The sequence below is a fragment of the Mustelus asterias genome, chromosome 5, assembly GCF_964213995.1.
Source record: "Mustelus asterias chromosome 5, sMusAst1.hap1.1, whole genome shotgun sequence".
Classification (NCBI taxonomy): domain Eukaryota; kingdom Metazoa; phylum Chordata; class Chondrichthyes; order Carcharhiniformes; family Triakidae; genus Mustelus; species Mustelus asterias.
This window is the reverse complement of record NC_135805.1, coordinates 118023162-118041353: the sequence shown is the minus strand read 5'-3', so window position 1 is coordinate 118041353 and position 18192 is coordinate 118023162. Positions and strand designations below refer to the sequence as shown.

The 18192-nt window shown below is 40.9% G+C and overlaps 1 protein-coding gene and 1 non-coding gene across 2 annotated transcripts in view; both read right to left on the bottom strand.

Moving 5' to 3' along the window:
- csmd1b (CUB and Sushi multiple domains 1b) overlaps positions 1–18192 on the bottom strand; it is a 2043836-nt gene that overhangs the window by 1816416 nt on the left and 209228 nt on the right. The window lies entirely within an intron of this gene.
- LOC144494585 (U6 spliceosomal RNA) lies at positions 5739–5849 on the bottom strand. Its single transcript, XR_013498114.1, has one exon. It is a non-coding gene; the product is annotated as a U6 spliceosomal RNA (small nuclear RNA).

The window sequence follows — 18192 nt, the reverse complement described above, 5'->3', positions numbered from 1 at the left end:
TGTGAGAAAGTCAGACAAAAATGGATAGAGGTGGCATAAGACGGCCAGGAATCAGCTGTCTGCTGGGGCCTCCTCCACAGCAGATGCTGCAGGTATCCTGGCCTCAGTTGCTCAGCTTTACAAAAAGGCCTTTCAGAGCATGACAGATTGCTTGGAACACCTGCCAAAGAACCCATTGTTATTGGTGTGGATAAGTCCACTATCAGCATATGCTTCTCGGCCTTTTGGCTAAGATCAAGTGTAGTATGGATTGCCTGCACTTGGTTGAGGTCATTAGGTTACGCTGAGGCTTCATATGTTTCATATGAAGCAATTTTTTAAAGCGGCATCTCGGCCTTTTGGCTAAGATGCAAATGAGCTCAAGTCTTGGAGGAGGATCCTCCCCCTTCTCCAATCAGCTTGACTCATGTAGATCAGGCCCAGGACAGGGTGGTTTGGGTCTCCCGCCCTGTCTTGTCAGCCTGGATCTGAAATGTCTCAACTTGTTGAGACTCTGAATTGGATTTGATTTGATTGAATTGGAAAAGTATATTAAAAAAAAAAATGCTTCTCGGCCTTTTGGCTAAGATCAAGTGTATGGACGGCAGCCCATGGTCGGCCGCACTTGGTCGAGGTCATTAGGTTACGCTGAGGCTTCATATGTTTCATATGAAGCAATTTTTAAAAGCGGCATCTCGGCCTTTTGGCTAAGATGCAAATGAGCTCAAGTCTTGGAGGAGGATCCTCCCCCTTCTCCAATCAGCTTGACTCATGTAGATCAGGCCCAGGACAGGGTGGTTTGGTCGCTCGCCCTGTCTTGTCAGCCTGGATCTGAAATGTCTCAACTTGTTGAGACTCTGAATTGGATTTGATTTGATTGAATTGGAAAAGTTTTTTTTTTTTAAAAATATGTGTGATACATGACTCTGTGCTCTACGGGCTGTTTCCGGGGACGCACACCGAGACAAATATCAACTGCTGCTGGAGGGTCATCAACTCGGTGAAGGACACGCTTTGGTCCGCCCGAAATTTGCTGATCTTCCAGCTGAAAGAATCGTCCTCGACCGAGTGTTGCAGACTGGCACATTCCAAGGTCCAGGACTACGTGCTCAGGGACGCGCTCAAGGCACAATGGGGAAAGGCCACCGTGTAAAGCGACTCAACCGAGGCAGACCGAGGGCCGGGTAACTGCAGGATACCCTCGGCCTGCGTAACTGTGTGCCAATCTGAAAAATAATGGCACACAGTAAACTCTGACGTATGTATATAGTTTTAAGAAATGAAATGTAACGAAATGTAATGTTTTGTAAATAAGCACTGTGTTGTACTGTAAAAATGATTCTTTTTTTGCACTGTTTATGACTTTTGGATCTGTCATTTTGCAATGTTTTATTGGAGAGTTTTGTTTTGTGAATAAAGTATATTTTTGAAATTAAAAAAAATATGTGGGATACATGACATTGTAGCACTGCAATACACTTTGAAGTACACGGCACTTTCAGGACTATTTGTAGCTCAGCTCCTCACATTAGGAGTCATAACACTAAACTTTGCAACTCGCACCAAACCTTGAATTTCATTTAATTAACAAGCCAATAAGTAATCATTTGGTAGTACAGACTCGAGTATTACTGATAAAAGACATGCTGTCACAGCTTTTCATCTTGCACTCAAACAATAGCTCAAAAAGTCACTGGGAAACAATAATTTATACTGCATGACAAGAAATTGCTGATTGGTTGGTTGGCTGGCAAGTCGGCTCTGATTGGTAGACGTGTTGCCATGGAGAATGCAACATGGCACAGTTAACTGTCCAGCTTTGTTCAAAATGGTTTGGATAATACCAGCTCAAACTTTAGGTTTCTTAATGATATGACTCAGTATCATGCCGCACAAATTCAGTTACTCGTCAAGCCCTCATAGACGATCTCTGGTTTACTTATCTGTAAGTAATCATGTCCCATTATTACGTAGTTTAATTATATGACAATTCTGGGGGGTTCTTCCCAAATAAAGCTTTCCACATTGTTAAAAGAAACATTGCACTTAGGACCAAGGGAAGCACATGTCAGCTGATGAGACAAGAATCGACATTATCCTTCATTAAGAAACATATTTAGAAGCAGTTGAGATATTTTTGGACAATAATATTGTAAGGAAAATGTAGATGTAATTGGGCTGTGGAAACACTTAAAGTTGTGTACCAGCTACACTCGACATTGTTCAACACAGGTTGAACAGGAATGCAAAAGCATTAATTATATTCCTACCCAAGAAACTGCGCAATCATGGCAAGAATTAGTCCCAAGATCAGTTAAGATGAATGGGCGTTTAGCCAAATATTCCCCTCCTGTGCTGTAACCATGCTATGATTCCATAATTTGTTATTCAGAAAATGCTTAACATAACTGGTTCTGTGATACCAAAGAAAATTATTGGCTATTCGGTACGTAAACACTTATAGTGTGATTTAAGTGACTGGTAATGTTCCATCATTAAAGACTGAATGAAGAGAAAAAGCCAATTATACCTTCAGACAGTATTCACACTGAGTTGCCCTGATTGCTCCATTTATTTTCTGTTGGTGTTATGATAAAGGGCCTACATGTCATTTTTTACAACATGATGCCATAAGGTAGAATGGAGGAAATTGCTCGATTATGTAAACACTTTAAAGTTCTCACAAAACAGTTTAAATCGATTCAACCCTTACGAGTCAGCTACCCTTCCAGCTGGCATCGTTGCACTAAACCATAATTCTTGCTTCACTTCAACTGTTACATCTCAAGAAACTTCTGCCTGTTTATTTCAAAGAACTGCAGCATACAAGCCAAGGTGAGGTGACAGATAATTAGAAGTTTAAAGGAAGATCCCTTGATGCTTGGTTTTGTTCTCGAGTTTCCAATAAATAGTCATGGATATTTCAAGTTGGATGCCTTCATTACAGTGCATTCTCAGACATTTCCCAAAATATGACTTGAGTAAGAAGTCCATATCTAAATGCCTTACATTTCTGGAAATACACAAGTTGTTCTGGTTTATACTTAGAACTGTCAATCAACCGTATAACAAGGCGATGGTCCCACAAGTGTAGTGTGCTAGGAACTGGTGAGACTCATTGCCATTCTATCACATGGCTGAGTGGCAGTTCTAAACATAAGGCAGTACAGCAAACCGGCACATCATAATCTCAGTGATTGAAGGGAACTGAAGATAGAATCTCTTATCAAGACAAGCAAAGAACCTTAGCATTAAATTGTGCAGTCATGCAGCTTGAAGAGATTATTTTGACTAAACCATTAAAAACAATCAAAATTTGTCACAATAATGTGCAGATGCAGTGCGTTAAAACAATACAATTAAGACATGTCACAGGAAAAATCAAACTCCGTTACATAAACTATCCATAATAAAGCCCTGTATCTGCCTGGAGCACAATCAGTGCTTGCAAAGTGGAGCAGAAACTCATATATTTGCAGATACTTTACTGGGAAAAACCTTTAAATTAGCAGCACAAAATGGATCAATGATCAGCATAATTGGGTGCTCCCGTTTCCTCCCACACTCCAAAGGTGTGTGGGTTAAGTGGATTGACCATGTTAAATTGCCCCTTAGCGTCAGGGGAATTAGCAGGATAAATACGTGGGGTTATGGGGATAGGGCCTGGGTGGGATTCTTGTCTGTACAGGCTCAATGGGCTGAATGGCCTCCTTCTGCGCTGTACGGGTTCTATGATCATCATCAATATTATCAACAACATTCTGCATTTATTTTGGGACTTCAACATAAGAAATGTCACAAAGGCAATAAAAAAACAATGCCAAAAAGGTACAAGAGTTGGGACAGATGCCAAAAAATCAGGCTTAAAGGATAGTTTTTAAGGAGACTTTGAAGGTAGGAAGAGAGCTATAAAGGCCGAGAGAGTAATGTGGAGATGGATGAAGGAACTGCTTCCAATAGTGGATCAGAAATAAGGGATAATAGGTACAAAGGCAGTGTAAAATGACTCCAAAGGTAAAGGAGTCACTGCATGCTGGGGATATCCCAGAGTTAAGTTAGGATGGAGTGAGGTGAAGTCATTTCTAAGTAATGGGAATTTTGAATTAAATTTGAGAGAGATGTAGAGGAGCAAGGGGGGGCAACCAAAAGATGAACCTGGAAATTTGACAAAAGGAGGGGCAAGGACAAGAACAGGCAAAGTTGCAGAACTGAAACTCAGTGGTCTCGATGATGGATGTGCTATTAGGTTTGAAGCTCAGTTTGGGGTCAAACTGGACACCGAGATAACATCTGGTTCATCCCACATGAGCAACCATGGTAAGTAAAAAATTCTCAGTTGGAGGGCAAGTTGTACTCCACCCCTGTCGGATGAAGGTCTAACAATACGTTGTTGGACATGAAGATGCAGGAGAGGCAGTTTTACATGTTAGGCACATAAATATGGAAACTGATCGCCTGCCTATGGATATTCTCATTGAGTGGCAACATACAAAGGAGATCAAAGGTGAAATTTTGAGGTGCCATAAATTTTGAGGAGCAGAAGCTATTGCTGGAGCTTCATTGGTGATGTGGGAAAAGAGCAGCATGGAGACAAACATAGGATATTCCCACAAAGGTGGACCACGAGAAGAGGAATGACAGGATGTTTGAGAGATAGTGATGTTGATTTTAATCTTCACTTCCTGGTTGGTAATCTGGTGAAGGAAATCACATACGCACACACCCCACCCCTTACAAGATTCTGCAGATTTTATTTCCATTGCGAACCTTGAAAAAGGGGGCCAGATCTGTTGGAACAAAGTATATTGCTAAAACTGCTTACATTTTTGTGTGTCCTTGATTGAAAGGGCCAAAATACCAATTGGCTGCACTCAAATATGTTGGGCTAATGAGATCATTCTTTTTTTGGGACGAACAATGGCAAACAGATGTTAAGTGCTGAAGGGTGTGCAGATAACGGCGAAACTGTAGCGGTACATTGAACATCCATTAATCAGGAGGCAGCTGTTGTCACATCAATGTATAAATATACATTGCAATAAAAAAAATTATCAATGGAGCTGAAATGTTGCTGCTGAATTGCTTTAAGGTATTTTCAAACATTCTGTTACTTATCCCAATGAGTGACATTTCCTGAACGCAATGCCAGAATTAATCAATCCTGGGCATGGCCACTCATGTCAAGGTTTATTAAGTCGCAGAAGAGTAGGCTACATGTCAATGCATGAGTTTGTAAGGAATGAAAATGGCTTCTTCATGTCTTCCATTTCAATATGAACGTGTGTGGATGAGATTTTAGCTCTGAGTGTCCAGTGAAAATAAACTCTCTGTGATATCAAAGTTCTTCAGAATTTTACAAAAAAATTTTATGTGTAGAGCACCTGGAACATAAAGTAATGTCCTATGGTGCTGGTCCAGTTCACCAGAAGTATCAAATTTTAATATGAAACATGGGGAGTTTGTCATGATCATATTTTTTTTTTAGCCAGAAAAGCAAAATCAGCATGGTTTTGTTGATTAATGAAGATGTCTTTCCAAGAAACTAATCAGTGCCATTACTTGAAGATTTGTAAATTACTGTTTGCAATTTGCTGAGACCTTCAAGACTTCTTAAGGTCCACAAATACCGGAAAATTCTCTCCAAGGTTATTATTATAAGGAGTTTTGGCAATGTACGTTGTTGTAATTTTGAGAATCTTAGGCAATCATTGGAACTGTCGAAACAAAAACATGGGTCGGATTTTCCTGCCCTCTGGGTGACAGGTTGGGAGGAGTGTTTTCACAAATTTGTATGTCATTATTGTGCAGGGCCCATGCTGGTCTTCTCTGTATGGTTCCAATTTTAGTATATGTACTGCTGGAGCAAGCACAAACAATGGTCATCATTCGCGTTTTAATTCCAGGTTTTTATTAAATTCAAATTTCATCACCTGCCATGGTGGGATTTGAATCCAGGTCCCCAAAATAACTAGGTCAATGATAACATCACTATGTCACCACCTCCCCTCCTAGGAAGGTTGGTTATATAACATGAGCCACTTAGCTGCCCAAATAAGCACCACCCACCCCTACTACTCACATGCAAGACCAACTCCCTGAAAGATACAAAAGATGATCAGAACTCAAGGGGATGGATATAAGTTTTAGCACTGATCTCTTAAGACGAGCAAACTTCAGTATTATTGAAGCAAAAGAGTTTTGAGAATGTCATCCCTGCTTACCAAACTAACCACAATGGCCTGGAATGACTATTTGATTGTGCCGGTTAGTGCTTTTGGTGCATTCCACCACTGTCGACAACAGGTACAAAAGATTTTTGAAATTTAAGCACAAATCGTATTCAAAGCAATTTGAATTTCTGCAATCTGTTGTACGAGTGTTAAAAGCATTGCACTCAAAACAAGCCCTCCCCACCAAACTGGGTGAATTAATCACCAGTGGGTGTTTTTGCTGATTGTGCTCATTCGTAGGCCTGCAAGGAGGCTCCAAACATTAAGCTGGATCTTTTGGGCCAGGCTGCGAATAGATACATTTCGAAAGGAAATTTACTAAGGAATCGATTACTGTATCCCTATATAAGTAGAAAATATCTTTATATATTTTTTAAAAGTCATTTTCAGTTACTTAAACTTTGTTGACTTACAGATGATGGATTTGTGTAATTTTGGACACCATTTGTGCTTGTACCCTGATAGGTCGATCAGCACAAATCATTTTTGCAAGCATAAAGACTCAGAAGGTCTTGAGTAAAAGAAACATGGCCTTACAGGTACCATGGATTCAATAGGATCTATGACTGAGTTGGCCAAAATTATACTCCAGCCCCCTGTGGGAAATACATTATGCAAAACTCTATGGCCTAATGGTAGAAGTTGGGACCTTGGCACTTGATAATCAACTTGGTCATAATTTGTGATTCTGACCATTCACTTCAAAGAGGACACATAGAATTTATAGCTGAGGAACAGGTCATTCAACCCAAATGATCCTTGCCTGTCTTTATGCTCCACATTATTCTTCACCCACACTACTTCACCCAACCCTATCAACTTCTACATAAACTCCCTGACGGTAAACAGCTAAAAACAGTTTTCACAGCATCAATCTGGATTGGATTTGAAGCCATGTTCGGTGATGAATGAGGAATGTTCGCCCCACAGAATGGTGTGCTCTTTTTAACACGACATCTTTTGGAATTACCACTTGATTGTGCCGGTCAGTGCTTTTGGTGCATTTCACCACTGTCGACAACAGGTACAAAAGATTTTGGAAACTTAAGCACAAATTGTATTCAAAGTAATTTGAATTTCTGTCCAAAGATGTGCGGGTTAAATGGATTGGCCATGCTAAATTTCCCCTTAGTGTCAGGGGGATTAGCTAGGGTAAATGTATGGGGTTATGGGGCGAGGGCCTGGGTGGAATTGTGGTCGGTGCAGACTCGATGGGCCAAATGGCCTTCTTCTGCACTGCAGGGATTCTATGATACATGCAAAATGAAAGAGCTATCAGACAAAACTGATGTAATTGCTTGAATTGTTTTTTCTAACAAATAAAAAAATCTCTTATTAAGAGACATTAGGTACATAAACAAAAAGATAGTAGTGCTTGATGAATTGCTCAGCATATCCTTAACACTGGACAACAGTCCCTTACCGACAGTTAAGAAAATTTATCTAAACTTTCAGTTGAGCTGTCAGCAGTTCTAACTTTTTAAATTGTCTCATATTCCTGAACATTAATGAGCGTAAGAGAATGTACCAAGCACTTGGGAGACACATTTATAGGAAGCTGGCAAAAAGTCTTTCCTTCCAAAACTTAGATTAATTTTAAAAGGGAAATTTAACAATCCAGGAGAGCAAATGACAGAAATCATGCTTCATTGAGATCCTTTTTTTAAATACATGTACCATACTTTTAAAATCGAATATTACTCCAACCCAACTTACTGCTGAAGTCATTTTACTTTGATTCCAGTTGAACACAATTTGTTCCCAAGTGCCACTATATGTACATACAAACAAAGAGCAGCAGTAGGCCTTTTGGCCCTTTGTACCTGTTCCACCATTCAATAAGATCATGGCTGAACTGACTTTAACCTCCCATCTACTTTCAATAACGCTTCATCGTTTTGTTTATTAAAAATCTATCTAGCTTTGCCTTGAATACATTTGAAGACTCTGCTTCTACTGCCTTTTGAGGGAGAAAACAATGCTTCTCATTTCTATCTTAAATGGGTGACCTCTTGACCAGGATTTTGTGCTCCCATTCACCACGTATGTGAATGCTGATGGGAGCGCAAAATCTCGTGAGAGGTCCAAATTATGTTATATGTTGGCGGGAAGCCCCATTGTAACTATTCCCATCTCCTTCCAATGACATCACATGAATGTTGGGAACCCCATTGGAATAATGTTTAATCTAATGCCTGATAATCCTCTCATGTTACACTATCCATTCATGTTGCCATGAGGGCATGCCAATGTGAATTATGACTGGCCTCCCACAGCCAGTAAAGCTCAGGTGAGTGCATTGCTCTTTGTGAGGGAAGGTGGGGGGGCAAGAAGGGATCATGCCCAGGCAATACACTGGCATAGCCACCAGCAAGGCACCTTGAGGGTTTTAACAAGATCAACCAAGTCACCGCTTACTCACCTAGCCTGTCCAATCTTCCCACGAGATAACCTGCCTGTTCCTGGTTTAGTCAACCCTCTCTCAACTGCTTATGATGCATTTACATCCTTAAATAAAGAGACTGAGACTGTTCACAGCATTCCAGGTGTGGTCTCATCAGTGTCTTGTACAACTGAAGAATAATCTCCATACTTTTGTGTTCAATTCCCCTTGCAATAAATGATAACATTCTGTTAGCTTTCCTAATTACTTACTGTACCTCCGTAGTAGCCATGCTAGATGATAATAGCTACTCATCAAACAACAAAACCTCCACAGGGCCTACAATGAACAAAAACTGACTATGTACAGGCCCAAATATCATACAGGTAATCAAGTCTTAGACTTGATTACCGATAAAGACTCGCATTCCAACCATTATTTTGTAAATTGAGTTTGTATCTTTATATGCCCCGTTTGTGAACAGAACTCCCACTTACCCGATTAAGGAGCAGCACTCCAAAAACTAGTGGCTTTTTCTACCAAAAAACCTGTTGGACTTTAACCTGGTGTTGTGAGACTTCTGACTGTGTTTACCCCAGTCCAACGCCAGCATCTCCACATCTGGTACATGGTGCCAGAACTCAGGAAAGAGCAGACAGGTGAATGGCAACAAAGACCAGGTACAAATGTTGCTTTTGGAAGGGGAATCAAACACAAAATACAAACAAATGACCAGACACTAAAATCTGTCCACCATTGTGTAGCTATATGTCTTAATTGGTATTCACATTTAAACCTTCACCCTGTCAGCCCAAAAGAAATATTGTCTGTTCTATTTTCTGCATGCTAATCCAGGCTGTCTATCAAGAAATGAGGCCTGTCCTCAAAGCACTTGAGGGACCGCTGCTTCCATTACAAGATCTATTATGAGTATAAGCTTATCTCATCATCTGTAAAGTATCATTATGTGAGCTGGGCATCCAGACCCCTAATCGTCTCACTTTTAACAGCTAAGCGCACAGGTAGAACATCCAACTGAAAGGATGATGAATTTATTTAAATACCCACTAAAACAAAGCAACACCAATAAAATAACAGCAAAGGCAAACAAACATTCAAACTTGAGTTACCTTCCATTCTGACGAAAGCTTATACATTCAAAATGTGAGCTGTTGCACACTTCCAGCATCTTCTGTTTCCTTTTTTAGATTTGCAGCATTTCTAGTTTTATTTGATGTCACAAAGCAGCCAGACAATACATAACTGATCATAAAGATACAAATACAGCTTCTGGAGTCTGGGAGAGGCAACAGAGAATGAAACAAAAATGCTAGCTCATTGTTCACTTCCACCAAACGCATATATATGACTAAAACTGCATCGGACACGTGGGTCACTGGTGGTGACCACGTCGAATAAATGCATTAGTTATCCCTGACCTTTCATTCATTCTAATGCTCACTGTTCTCTTCATCTTCCCTCCATTTTTTTGTGTTGACCTTTCTCTTTTACAGCCCTATGGGTTGGAGGATCTGTGATTCTTATCTTTGCTGAGGAAGAGATTAAGTATGATCTATCAGGTGCAGAGATCATAGTCACAGGCTATGGCAGACTGGAGAGAAGAATAAAATCCTGATGCCTGATTGGGTAAGTCTGAAATGCATACAATATTGGGCCCTAGATTTTGTTTGAATGAAATTGTTGAGCTGCAGTCTTGTTAAAAACATACTTGGAGCAGGTCTAAATCATTGCAGCAGTACCTTACACTATAACATGGGTGGCATAGTGGTAAGCACGACTACCTCGCAGCACTCGGGTTCAAATCTAGCCTTGGGTCACTGTCTGTGTGGAGTTTGCATGTTCTCCCCGTACCTGCATGGTTTTCCTCTGGGTGCTTTGGTTTCCTCCCACTGTCCAAAAATGTGCAGGTTAGGTTGATTGGCCATGCTCAATTGCCCCTTAGTTTCAGGGAGATTAGCAGGGTAAATACGTGGGCTTATGGCCTATATGTGTGGGATTGTTGTTGGTGCAGACTCAATGGGCCAAATGGCTTCTTTCTGTAGGGATTCTATTCCAACATGATTTCCCCCATTTTTCATATCTCATTTTACACAAACTTGCCTTCCTTTAGGCTCATCTCACTTTACAGCATAAATTCCCTAACCATCAGCAAAGCTCCCACTTTTGGTGACGTATTCCCTTTAACAAGTAGCTCATGCTGCATTTCATATTTCTCATATCTCATTGTGTTGCTTACACTTGTCATTTATTTTTAAGCTGCCTGATTACATGACATCAAACTAATACTACCAAATCATGACACAAACAACAACCATGTATAACTTGCGTTATTAGATCCTGCCCCACATTTCCAGTGGGAAATCATTCCGAAACCCCCACCCTGATATTTACAGGGAAGCGGGGAGTTCACTCGGGGGCACAGTGGGATCCTGAGAATTCCAGATATTCATAAGTGCTGCCAGATTTAAACAGCAGGATCTCCTGGCAATTCTTTCCTTCCATTTCTGACACATAGGTTAATGAAAAGCCCTGCCTCTCCAAACCAGGACACGAACACACCTTATAAAAACGGCAATGGGTGCCTATAATTGGGCAGGGAACATATTCCTGTTTTTAATTTAGTTTCAAACCTCCCCCTTTGACTTCCTCCCGACCATTGTGGTGGGTAAGGGGGGGTTGGTTAATATCAACCTCTTTCACTGTTTCTCTTTTCACTGATGCTGTCTAACCTGCTGAGTGTTTTCAGCATTATCAATTGCTCTTTCAGGTTTCCAGCATATTCAGTATGCTGCTGTTGCTTCAAATTAGTTTGCTGCCTCTATATTACACACTAACACTGGCTGATTAGTCACAGCCTTTGCCTTTGGCACAGTTTACTTCTGTGCTGATCTGATGTCAGTCCTGGTTAACCCAAACTGTGCTCTGGCAGTGAAGCGATGACACAAGTAATTCTGGGATTTCCAGTTCAGTTACTGCTCAGGAAGAATGGCTATCAAAGTGAAATATCGAGAACTCAAAAGTGATCATGGCCCATTTTCTGGCGTGGGGGATTGCAGTTTGCAACCGACCCTGCGCCCAGTGCTTTGGGAGGCAGGCACCACATAAACCTGGTGCTGCCTTCTTATTTGCCCTATTGTAACTTGGGTCGCTGCAAGGTCCAAGCTGCCGGCTGATGGGTGGTCAGCAGGGTACCCAGCAGCACGTGCTAGGTGCAGCCAGTCTGCTCCTCTTACAGGCAGTCTGTCTCTCTCAAAGACCAGCTGTACCAGCAGTAAGGAGGAGTTACACAAACAGAGCACCAGAGAAGAAAGAGGTCTCCTGGATTCAAAGTCGTGGCACTGCAGGCAGTGTTGAGCTGGAGAGGTCCACTGATCCTCCAGGGCAACATTCCAAAAAGGGGAGCAGGTGACCAAGTTCAATGAAAGGAATGTAGTCCTGAGCAGTTGCGCCATGAGAAATTGAGTGACTGTATGTGGTGGTTGAGGTGTTGTCACGTCCACTGTCCTCCCTATGAACATGCAGTAATATTTCTGCAACATCTTCAAGACTATTCCAGAGTGCTTTGAGCATTATTGAAACCACAGATGTTTGCATAAATCACCTGACCTGCAAGTTAGACGTCTGGCCTTTAAAATAACGCTCATGATCAGGCCTTCTTGCAGCTGTGTGCACACTCGAGAGAGACAAGTGAATATATGGATTCGGCCTGCGTGGTCCACATTTTAAATCATGCATCAAATCAGCTTGAACAGCAGTTTGAAATCATGATCTAGCCAGTTAGGAAGCTTTCAGTAAAGCATGGTACATCCACATAAGCACCCTTCTCATCATGGGGTGCCAAGTGAGAATGTCAGAAGCACAGCTTCTGGAGTTAAATGTTACCAGGCAGTCATACAATCACAGATGGAATAATTCGAATGTATCTTACATGTCAAAGTGATGATCACCTTAACTATTTTAATAATAGTGTTTTACTCAAGAAACAGGTTTGCAGCTCAAAGGCTGAATTGCAGTGCACCTTACCTTGAAAAATTCATACATAGACTAAGTAATCAGGTTAAAAGCTTGCAATCATGTAATAAGAAAAATAGACAAGTTCAGCAGGTATCAGAGAGAAAATTACAAGCTTACATGCCATGCTGTATATTTTACATAACTCAGAGAAATGCAGAGTAGACACTGGTTCCTTAGTGTGCAACAGGTTTACTTACAAAAGCTTTAGAATACCTCTGTGCTCACAAAATGTCTGCACTCACTTTACCAGCTCAACTTCTCATAGCTTCTGTGGTGTCTGTTTACTTTGCTCTGAGTGCACAACCTGGCCTATCCAATCAAGGTAAGAAGTCTCACAACACCAGAGACTTCTTACTGTGCTTACCCTACCAATGCCGGCATCTCCACATCATGGTTATCCAATCAAGCACAATGAGTTCAGATCAGTTACCAGACTCTAATGATCAAACACACAATTGAACACTGCACATCATTCCCATATTACAAACATTGAATACCTATAAATTAATCATTTAAATACCTCATCAACGACTTGAACCATGCGAGGATTAAGGTGACATGGGCACCTTTTTGTCCTGCATCATATGGTGTTCAATTTAGGCAAAACTCTGAGGTGCCTTGATTGCTCTGGGCACAGTGGTGGTAACTAGTTCTGAAATTGGGCAGTTTACATGAGGCTTTTTCCAAACTTGGTAAAAAAATGAACTCATCTTGTTTGTAGAGTTTCAAGCTTTGTGACATAAAGAGCATAAAGGTAGAACTGGTACTGAGGGCCTAATTAAGATCACTCTTACCAAATACATTCATATTCTTTCAACAGACAGCTTACATGTGTGCAAGGTCAGGATGCCAGACAGGCATAACCTATTGAACCAAGGGATGGATTTAGCCAGAATTGAACGCGGACAAGGACTCTGAAAGGGATGAGGGTTCTGAGAATGAACATTCATTTATTCAATTTTTTTTAGTAAACACTGAACACTTGGCTGTTGAAGTTGGCTTTATTATGTATGCCAAGGATTTTCAAGGCTTTCACCTTCAACCATGCAGTTAGCTCCTCACTGACTATGTGGTTGTTGACCGATATTAGCTCCCAGTTAAGCAATATCTTGATGTTAAAATTCTCATCTTCATTTTCAAATCTGTGTCCTGTCCTTCCTCGCTCTGTAATTTCCTCCAGTTTCACAATTCTTTGAGTTCGCAGCGCTCTTCTAATTCTGGCCTCTTGAGCATGCTCAATTTTAATCATTCCACCATTTGCAGCCTTCAAGCTGCCTTGGCCATGGCCCCTGGAATTCCCTCGCCGAACCTCTTTATCTCACTTTCCTCCTTTATGACATTCCTTAAAACCTACTCATCTGACCTAATATTTCCTTATGACATATTTTGTTTGATAAAGCCTCTGTGAAGTGCCTGGAGTCATTTTATAACATGAAACCATGCTAAATAAATGGAAGCTACTTTATCCATAGAATCCCAACAATGCAGAAGGAGGCCATTCAGCCCACTGAGTCTGCACCAATTCTCCAAAAGAGCAACCCACCCAAGTCCACTACCGCCACTTAACCCCACGCATTTACCATGGCTAACCTACACATCTTTGGACACTAAGGGGCAATTTAGCATGACCAATCCACCTAACATGGACATCTTTGGGCCATGGGAGGAAACCAGAACAATTAGAGGAAACTTACCCAGATACATGCAGAGTGTGCAAACTCCATACATACAGTCACCCCAAGGCTGAAATTGAACCCAGGTCTCTGGTACTGTGATGTAGCAGTACTAACCACTGTGCCACCCACACAACACATCTATACTCAAAACATTTTCCCATATTTGCATTGTCTCTCCTCTTTTAAGAACATCATCTTTATTTTTCTCTGACTGGTAATGGTTCTTCCCCCACCAGTGCAGAAAAACGTGTTGAGCGATTTCACCTACACTGAGGATAATGGGTGAATACAATTAAATTCCTATTCCTGTCAAGTCTCTCATTTTGTATTCCTAATGGTTATGTCACAAATGTAATCGTAATTTTGAGTTCATCTCGAAACTTCGAGGAACTCCAAGGGAGGTATAGCACTATAGCACTTAAACTAATGATTGCAATTTGACTATATTGAAAATGTATGCAACTGATTAATATTTTTTTGACCAGGACCACATTGTAGCTTAACATCAGAGTTAGTTGAAGTGGGAAGGATGCTCAGGAGGGAAGATTTCCCATCAATCACTGCACTAAGCCCTTTTAGAGTTTGGATACACATAAAACGGTTGAAAAATTCTGTTCAGTAAGAAAAAGCATTATCAGGAGCACCACAAGGAGCAGTCCCCCAACCAGAGAGAAATTATAACATTTTAGATCTAATGGATGCTGTGATTCCCTTTCCATTGTGTTCCCCATGGACTCTACCAGAGTTTACCCAAATTATCTCTTTTTCATTTCTGTCAAACTCACTAAGTAACTCCATACTGGCCAAGTGCAGAGCAGAATATTTCCTCTTTAAGTCTACATATGCAAAGTGAAGTGCACTATTACGACTGAGCCAGTCCTCCCAATTAAATCAGGAGGTTTCACATTCATGCCTTCTAAATTGTACGACACGACTCATTTCACAGCTCCACAACCTTCTCCTCAATTCCCGTCTGCTCTGGGTGAGCTATTATCTTCGAAACTGCGACAGAAATTAAGGATTGTGCTGTCATTAACCACGGTGACTCAGTGGCAATGCAGAAACAAAAATGACACGACTGGCTGGAGAGAAGCGTGTGTAAAAAAAAACGCTAATGAGATAGGGAAGGAAATGAATCTTAAGAGCTGGCGAGAAACAGAAAAGAGCAAACGTTTAAAGCTGACCCACAAAACAGACCTCAAAGTCCCAACGCTTTCTCAAACTGACCATCTTTGCTTTGTATCCTGTTGACAACATTGTTATTCACATGTATAAGCCGTGGCATGTACATTAATCATGCTATGTTGCTTGGCTTTTTCCAATTATGGCTGAAGACATGAGATTCCTGTCCTAACTCCAGCCAAGTCTGATTATTATTCTATGGCTAATGAGTAAACATAATTAAACAAGCTCTTCAACTTTGGAAGAAATAAACATGAAAGGATAGAGTCGCCAGGATGGGCAGCTAAACAGGTACAAATTGTACCCAAAATTGTGTTCATTTTAAAAAGTGTTTTCTTCCCTTAGTTTCCGTTCAAACTCATTTGCATATGACCACTTGTTCTGAACCAGTGCAATTGGGCAGCATTTTGAAGGATGATCTTTAAATAAATATTCCCTAATATATTTAAGAGTAAAAACTGAGTAAAGTTTGATTCATTCAGTTGAAAATGGGTTTCTCACAAAAACTGGAAGCCCTTTTAAATGCTGTGTCAATCCACCACTTGTGAGTCTTGTTAAATAAATGAAAATGACTATCAAAAGGTACATAGAATTATTTGCTAGTCATTTTTCAGGTATAGCAATGAGTTTCTAATTTTAAAAAAATTCAATGCCTTTGACTGATTAGTAACTTTGAACCCAAAAGTTGCAACTTAATTTTTGGTGCGTCTTGACTTTATAGAAACTTTGATTGGTGATTCATTCATCTTGGGAATCATTGTGCGGTGAGACTTGTTTCGAGCACAATGTTTATAAAACTTGAGCTAAAACTTGGAAACTCAAGTTGCACAAAGTGCTGAAGGTTGCCCAATCTTTTGCACCGGTTACTCCAACCTCAGGAAAATTGCGCAGGAAAATACAGCTCAGTTGAGTGTCAACTCCAGGTCAGAGGAGAAAATAGGACAATATTACATGAAGGAATACCTTAAAAGAAAAGTTCATTCAGTGATTCAAAGTAATAAAACTATGCAATGAAGAACAGCAGTGGCCTGGATTGTCAGGTCAGTGCTGAAGGAATGATACTCACCATTTATCACTCTGACTGATGCCCACAAATATATTAAAACTTTAGAACAACAACTTGTTCGGCTAAATTTTTTGGATGATGGGGCTTCCCACAAAGCCACTGAAAAAATAGGCAAGGAATGCATTCCCGCTCCAAAGTGGTTGCCCCACAGAAAGACAGACATTCTTCTTCAAAACCATCTTCTTCTTTTGGCATCTCCCATTTTACTTGGCGTCACCACAGTGCTGGTTGATCACCCTTCATCATCTCTTCCTGTCAGTCACCCATTCCCCTTCCAATCCCACTGCATTGAAGCCTATCACCATCAAATCTTTCCATCTCGTCTTGGGCCTTCCTTTTCTCCTCTTCCTATCACTTGCCTCACCACAATTCCTCTCTCTCTCTGCAACAAATGACTGTACATTTCAATCTCTTCTCAGTTACTGTCTTCAATGCTTCCACAATTCTCACTGACCCCTGGTGTACAGGGGCCTTCTCTTGTTGTTTCTCGTTACTCCACACATCAACCTCAACATCTGTATCTTACTCATATGCAGATGTAGTTTCCCTCTTTTTGATGATAGCGTGCTTTCTGCACTATATAACAAGGCCTGGCTCACAGATGTCCTGTGGATTCTTCCATTCAGTTTCAGTGATACCTTTTGAGCCCATACATTCCAATTGCACTTCTTCCAGTTACTCCAAATAGAGCTGATACTTGGTATTTCCCTTTTTCATCTTTTGCCACCACTGACCCCAGGCTCTTGAAACTATTCACTTTCTTCAAGTATTCACTCAATCTTTATGCCTTCACTCTGATCCTCCTCCCAAGACGCAGTACAAAAATTGGGTCTTTGCTCTATTGATCTTCATACCCTTGTCTTCTAGTTCTCCAGTCAATCATGTTCTCACTATCCCCAGAGCATAGTTCAATGTCATCTCCTATTAACCATGGCACATCCAGTCTCACTTGCACAGTTAGAACATCCATGACAGTCAGGAAGAGGAAGAGACCCTTGGTGTAATCCAACGTTGACTACGAAACACTCACTCTCTCCCACAATAATTCTCATGTTTATCCGATTTTCTTCATTTGTCTAGGATCTGGTGTCACCCATCTTCTCTCTTTGAAACATTTCCAATCACTCTCTCTTTTTGCCTGGCAGCCAAAACTGGAAACAATATTTCAAGACAATAGCTAAACAGCATTTTGGAAATCTGAAATCAAAACAGAAAATATTGTAAATACTCACAAGGTCTGAGCCATATCTGCGGAGAGGGAAACAGAGTCAATCGAGTCAGAAGCTCTGACAAAAAGCTCTGTTGGTAAATGTGAGGTCATCCATTTTGGTAGGAATAACAGCAAAATGGACTATTATTTAAATGGTAAAAAATTGCAGCATGCTGCTGTGCAGAGGGACCTGGGTGTCCTTGTGCAGGAATCTCAAGGAGTTGGTTTGCAGGTGCAGCAGATAATTAAGAAGGCAAATGGAATTGTGTACTTCATTGCCAGAGGGATGGAGTTTAAAAACAGCGAGATTATGTTGCAGCTGTATAAGGTGCTGGTGAGGCCACACCTGGAGTGGTCTCCTTACTTGAGAAAGGATATACTGGCATTGGAGGGGGTGCAGAGGAGATTCACTCGGTTGATTCCGGAGTTGA